Source organism: Homalodisca vitripennis, unplaced genomic scaffold (genome assembly GCF_021130785.1).
Source record: "Homalodisca vitripennis isolate AUS2020 unplaced genomic scaffold, UT_GWSS_2.1 ScUCBcl_9245;HRSCAF=17678, whole genome shotgun sequence".
In the NCBI taxonomy this organism is placed as follows: domain Eukaryota; kingdom Metazoa; phylum Arthropoda; class Insecta; order Hemiptera; family Cicadellidae; genus Homalodisca; species Homalodisca vitripennis.
In genome coordinates this window covers 10,219-17,963 of record NW_025785357.1, presented here as the reverse complement: position 1 = coordinate 17,963, position 7,745 = coordinate 10,219, and the positions used below count along the sequence as shown (strand labels likewise).

Genomic DNA, 7,745 nt, shown 5'->3' with positions numbered 1-7,745 from the left:
TTATGACAGGCCCAGCCGTTTTTAAAATGGAAAATTCAAACCACTCATTTTTATTTGTTATAACATTCACAGTGTCAAAGCAATACATTAATATTAATAATAACAAAAAAATATAATAAAAAAATATAAAAAAATATTATTTTAACATTCTTATTGGACCGCTTTTAAACACCAAAAGAAAGAAAAAATATCCAGATTGGAAAATAAGTTTTTACTAAAATTATACTTTGAACTTGTAACATTTTTATTAAATATTAAGTATTATTAATTAATGACAAAAATTACAAATCGAACCTTTACTATAAATTTAATAGACTGTAATGAATACACATCTTCTTAGTTGTCTTTTTGACCAGGAAGTAGGCTTCTCAAGATCTGTGTTTTGTGTATATTTTCTTAATCAAGGAAACAAGGGCATTTAAGACTAGGAATAAAATTACAGTGGCCATAAATATACACCTTCTGTAATATTTTCATTGACCTTGGCAAACAAGGAACAAAACAGACAATCATTTCTTGTCGAAAATATAATTTCACTCGAACCAGAAGTAACAAAACCTACTAAATTGCGTTGTGCAGCCGCGAATTAAACTGCTTAGAATGATTACGTGCTATTACTGTACACAGGGGTTTTACCGTATTCCTGCTCAAAAAACTAACTACTCCCACATACTATCTTACTCTATCACTTTGTTATAATACAATTATTATATTAGGCCTTGAATGGGCTAAGATCCCATTTATAAGTACACCCCCAATTATCTATAGTATAGGACGTAATACCATGTTATAAACGTTTAAAACACTCATTTAATACCTTTTTATAAAAAATACTTTACAACTGATAAAATCTTCTACCCAAAGTGTATTTTTGCATGACGTCTATATATTGCAAGGGCATATCACAATTCTGACTTTCCAAAGCGGAATAACTTTATTATTTCATTAAATGTCATTTATTCATAGAGAAGATGTTTAATTACAGAGCAGCATTTCATAAATGGTTATATGGGTTAAAACCATTACATAGTGCATTGTAAAGGAGATGATTATGATCACGAGTAAAAATGCTGCACGTAATACATAGAGCCCAAGGAAGCAATGGTTCAGACAGGCAGTGGGCAGCCCAAATGGAAATGCAAATGGCGAGGATCAATTTGCAGGCTGTGTACCTTGAGCAACTGGTCAAACAATCAGCTGTCTGTGCCGTGGAATGGCGGACTGGAATAGAACGTAGGAATGTTTGAATGCCATTCTGGAGTTAGCTATACTACAGTGAGGAAGTGAAATATCCTATCGTGGTTGCTGATCCCTGTCCTACACCTGATTTATGTGTGGTAATGTAATTAATTTCATGTTAGTATGTAATTATATGTTGATACACTAGATTAGATCAAAATAACCTTTTAGCTTTATTAAACACTTGATTTTAGCATAAAATTAACACAAACTCAAAACAGTTCACTAAGTAGGCTCGTGGGCTGGACCTGTAAGGGCAGGTCTAGCCATGTCTGGTTCAAGCGAAAACTGAAAAAGGCTGTTGAATCTATAATGGTAAAAAATGATTCAGTAAATGAATTTCCTGAAAATGAAAATATTAATTTTACTAATATTGAAAAAAGCAATACACAATCCCTAAAAAGACAACTTTCTATCGATCCAAATGAGACTAAAGGTAATAACGATATGAGATCACCTGATAATAAAAAAATCAGTTATAGGATCCCTAAATATAGCCCTAATAACCAAGGCCCCTTTGAAGTAGTTGTTCAAAGCAAAGATAAACAGAAAATAAGCCCCTTCCAAATTGGAAAAATACTTAAAAAATGCAATTGGTATTGAATTTATTAAGAGATCTGGAAAAAACATAACCATAACATGCTTAGACTATGTATCCGCTAATAACTTAGTAAGCAGACAAGATTTGATGAGTTACAAAGTATTTATACCCACCTTGCGGGTACAATCTGTAGGAAGTAGTTTTTCATAGATCCGGAGGTAACAGAGTCCGAAGTCACTAATGAAGCAATTAGTGAAAACCTAATTCTAAATGCGTATAGACTTAAGAAAAAAATCTGGGTAAACGAAAATGGAACTAAAAAAAGCTTACTAGTAGACACACACTACATGAAAATAACCTTTGACTCTGACGTACTACCTAAAGACATAAAACTTAATCACGTATTGATGAGGGTAGAACCTTACCAAATACCGGTAAAGCAATGCTACCGATGCTTCTCTTATGGGCACGTAGCAAATTCCCCTTGTAACAATAAAAGATTATGTCGAAAACTGTGCAGAGCCGTTCCATGACGGAGATTGTAACAAAATACTGAAATGTGTTCACTGCAGCGGAGAACACAGCAGTAATTCCAGAAACTGCCCAGAATTTTATCCGGCAAAAAAATATTAAGAACCGCATGAGCCTACATAAAGAATCTTATTTTACAGCGAGCCAGTTCTTTCCTATAGAATACAAAAAAACTCGTCAACCTAACTTCATCCCAGTACAAACAAAAAAAATACTCCGAAGCAGTAAAATCCCCAGCAGAGCAAAACCGAATCCCACTGAAAAATAAAATTTGAAAACACTTAATAGACTGGGAAAAAGACATTACTCACATTGAAACAGAATCAACTTTCTCCTTCCAAAGACCCATTAGGCAGGTTAACAGACGAAATAAAAATCAACCCCAATAAGAACCTATTAGACCACACCTACCATAGCCAAAAAAATAGTAACCCGAAACCCTATCAAAAACCCTCCACAATAATAATTCCTCCCAACGATAGGGTATGGCTGGTAAGACGGGTAAAAGCAAAAATAGAAGAGCTTAGAAACAGCATACAGGAAAACACTACCCAAAATGAATTAGATGAATTATTTGATTACTATTTAAATGACCCAGTATTCTCTAGCCGAGGAAAACTTAGATACTAGTGATAATATAGACCTCGCAGGAAACAATAACCTGTTAAATCCCATCCTCAAACTACCTCCACTCGCTAAATGAATATTTTTCAACAATCCCAAGTAGGGCAACTAAATATAGTTCAATGGAACTCTAGATCAATTCAACCAAAGTGGCTTGAATTCACCCATTTTTTACAAGAACAAAAAATCCACATAGCAATCCTCCAAGAAACCTGGCTCAATAAAGAAATTAAAATTACACATCAAAATTTACAATGTCATCAGACAAGACAGGCAAGACGGTTATGGGGGAATTGCATTTTTGGTCAATAAAGACATTCCATACGAAGAAATAGATTTTATTACTCAGGAACCTATACAAATATCAATAATTAAAATAAAAAAATATAAAGCACCAATAACCATATATAACATATACTGCCCTGAAAAACAAATTGCTCCGGACATTTTGGAATAAGCTCTTTGAAGATGATCAAGGATACAAAAATCTTAAGCGGTGACTTCAACGGGACACCATCCATTTTGGAATTGTTTGTATGCTGACCGGAAAGGCAAGAACATATTTGATGCATACAATAATTCTCAATTCATATTAGCCAATGACAATGTACATACAAACAGTTCCTACTATATATAGGAGACCAACGACCATAGACCTTACATTTATAACACCAAACATGTACTTAAACTTACAAAAATGGAAAATCTATAGCGACCCAATGGGAAGTGATCATCTTCCAATTATCTTAAACTTTACCATGGATAAAAATGTAGATGACCAAATACTGAATGGAGACAACAAAAAGCATAGAAATTATACTAAAGCTAAATGGACAGACTATAAAAATTTCAGTAGAACAAAAAATATCCCACGAAATAAGTTCTGACAATAATAGGCCTCTCTCGGAAAATAAAAATTGTAATGCAGAAAGCTTATACAACATTCTTAATGAAGCAGCAGAAAAAATATATACCATTGAAAAGAACAATTAAAACACACTAACGACATTACGACAAAACAATGGTGGACTCCAAGCTGCTCTAAAGCAGGTTGCTCACCGCAGATTATTATTTAAAATATTTAAAACTAACATGACAGCCTATAATTACAATAATTATCAAAGAGCACAACTAAAAGCAAAAGAAATCATAAAACATGCAAAAAAAAATAGCATGGGAAAACTTTTGTGCTGAAATAAGTGACAAAAAATGTTCACAATATGCATGGAAAGTTGTTAAAAAAAAAAAAAAAAACAAGAACCCTGACGTTCACTCAGAACCCTCGTAATCTTATATAATACAGATTTGTGTGACAAGGTCATGAAACAAATTGTACCAGACTATGTTGCAACACTTACAGAGATCAACTTTACTAAATCAATACCAGAAAATAGGCCTACTCACGTACTGGAAAACAACTTTACAATAACCGAATTAGAGGAAGTAATTTCATCTAAAAAGAAGGATACTGCCCCAGGCTTTGACAACATAACTTATAGCATGATAAATAAATCTTCCCCAAAATGGAAAAATTGATTATTTTAAATATAATAAATGAAGTTTGGAACAATAGAATCCCTATGCCGAAGGAATGGAAACACACATATCTTAAATTTATCCTCAAACCTAACACTGATAAAAACAATGAAGAATCTTTACCGACCGATATCACTTATCTCATGTCTAATGAAGATTTTCAATTCCTTAATTAAAAAACGACTTGAATGGTTTGTGGAAAAAAATAACGTAATACCAAACACTCAATATGGATTTAGGAAGAAAAAAGGATGCGGTGATGATTTTCTTCTTCACCTCATTACGGAAATCAACACAGCAATGACATACAACGAATATTCACTTGCCGCTATCACTTGACCTTACCAAAGCATATGATAAGGTAGACATTACTTCCCTTCTCAGAAAAATGTTAAAATATGATATACCGGTAAAAATTGTTCAACATTGCCATAAATGGCTAACTGATACGACAAGTAACACTGAAACACCCTAGCATTGCACTGTAGTAGAATAACCAACAGAGGCTTAACCTCAAGGCAGTGTCTTAAGTCCCCTACTTTTTCTCTATATATATTTCTGACATATTTCTGGAACTCCCTACTCAGGTTAATTCACTACAATACGCAGATGGACATAATAATTTATAGTTCACATAAAAACTACGAAATAGTTCATACAAAAGATACAAGTAACTCTTAGTAACCTAGAAACATTCTCACACAAAAAATAGCCTGGAGTTTAACCCTAAAAAGAGTAAGACTATTTGCTTTACCAGAAATAAAAGATTTGATCTAAATAATATAAACCCTTTCCCTTGGTGGACTGCTCATCCCAAATGTTGATTAAAATTAAACTACTAGGAGTAATAATAGACAACAAACTCAAATTCAATGAACATATTATTGCTGTTCAAAAACAATGTTTCAAGGACATAAATATCTTTAAAATATTAATGTCCAGTGGGCAAAATGGGGCTCATCCAGAATTCATCCTTAGAATCTATAAAGGATTAATTAGACCCAAACTTGACTATGCGAGTTTTTTTATTTGGCCACGTTTCTAAAAGAAGTTTAAATAAACTAGACATTGTACAAAACCTATCACTAAGAACTGCCATAGGAGCATATAAAACTACACCAATCATAGCCCTAAATTCTGAAACTGCGATTCTTCCTTTACACAAAAGAAGGTTGCTACTTACCGAGAAATTAATTTATAAGGTTATGACAGACTTAGAACACCCAGCAAACAATGCACTATTGTTTCTTCATTTTATTAAAAGCAATTTTCAATACTGGCAAAAGAAAAAGACTCCTTTATATTTGGAATCAGTGAGTAACATATCAAATTTATACCTAGGCCTAAAACAGAACCATATCTCTGAAAGAATCCAACGAATGGAAAACAAATATCCCTATCATAATGGCAAAAAAATCAATTTGAATGTCTAACAAACTATGAAAATGTACAAGAAAAGAAAAAACCAAATTAACAATATAGGATTTAGGGACAAATTCATAATCTGACATTAAACATAACCTATAAAAATAACTTATTTGTTTACACTGATGGATCAAAGTCAGAGGAAGGGACAGGGGCTGCCTTCTATATACCACAGCTTCATTTCGTAGCCAAATATAAATTACCCAGCATTATATCAAATTATTCAGCCGAATTATACGCCATTTACAAAAGTAATATTATATTGTAGGGAATTACAGAACAAAGATATAGTAATATTCACAGACTCACAATCAGCGATAAATGCTCTAAAATACTATGGAAATAAAAAACAAGACAATGATTTGCTCAATAGAATTCTCATTGAGACAATTAATAGTAAAAAGCATTTAATTTTTCATTGGATACCTTCACACGTTGGAATAACACACAATGAAGCAGTAGACAGATTTGCCAAAGATGCCTCAACTAGTGGAGATATTGTAAAGGACATAACAATCCCCATAGAAGACTACATGCGAGAGAGAAAGAAAGATATAACTAGAAAATATAATATGGAAAATAAAAGAGTCCCCAAAAGGCAGATGGCACAAAAAAATACAGCCTGGACATTCCCCAAAAACCCTGGTTTTCACAAATAACTCTGAACAGACAGGACACAATTACAATTTGTAGAATAAGACTAGGCCATGCTAGAGTTAACAAATTATTACATTCTAAAAATCAATACTTTACACCTTTATGTTTACAATGCACACTAAATCAAGACGAAACGCTAGAACATTTGATATTTGAATGCCCACATTATTATACTTTCAGAAACCAGCATCTGAAAGAAACATTAAAACAATACCAACACAATCTAACCCAAGTTCTCAAATCAAACCAAATTGAAATATATAACGAAAACTAAACTAATTTCCTTAGACAAATCAAAAGAAAAATGTAAACTTAAAGTTACACACAAACTCACTCCAACACTGACACATAAAATGTGGTATCCATTCCTGGGATTCTTCATCCGCGGCCTACCTCCCCATTTCTGGGATAGGAAAGCTTGATGGGCCCCTAGCAAAGAAAAGTGGACCCACCTTTTCCATCCTGAAAACCATTCTTATCTTTAGATATCCTTACCTTTACAACATTACAAAGACAAAACACACTAGGAATTATGTTGAGTGATATATATGTATGTTAAAAATCAACCTATTAACCACTTATTAACAAAATTAACAAAAACTCCTAAGTCAATAACCATTGTAACCACTAACTTATGTTTGTTTGTTGTAGATCATCATAATCAACAATATTCAATCTGAGGGTGAAGCAACCACAAAAGTGAACTACGAGGCTGCATGGATAAAAAGCCATAGCCTAAAAGAAGAAAGGAAAAAAAAAAAAAAAAAATGTTTGAATGCGAAACTAAAACTGTGCATGAAAAGTTAAAGTGTGGTTATCGTGTTGTTTTATAATGTTGTGACATTAAAAGCTTTTGGAACAACCTGAAATCCGGCTGTTGCAGGGTTGTACTAGACTAACTATACAGAAAGAATAATCAGTCACGCAAGAAGAGAGTGGAACCGATTTGTTCATCGCCAGACTGACACACTACCAAGGATTACTAGTCTTACCTTAATCAGTCGGATAATACTTTTAAACAGTTACTCAGTAAAAAAAAATAATTTAATTTATTATATTTTTCACCCCTTTACATTCAGACACATATGATCAATGTGAATATTGTTAGTACTTCATTATCTTCATATAATCACGCTAAAATGTCATTTATATTGTTAAGCCTCATAACCACATATTTTGTTTTTTTTTTAAT

The 7,745-nt window shown here is 32.8% G+C and overlaps 1 long non-coding RNA gene across 1 annotated transcript; it reads left to right on the top strand.

The window, feature by feature from the left end:
* The first annotated feature begins 1,321 nt into the window (after positions 1–1,321).
* Positions 1,322–7,302, top strand: LOC124374601. The gene is made up of 2 exons (XR_006923582.1): positions 1,322–1,356; positions 7,205–7,302. It is a non-coding gene; the product is annotated as an uncharacterized LOC124374601 (long non-coding RNA).
* Positions 7,303–7,745: the final 443 nt, after the last annotated feature.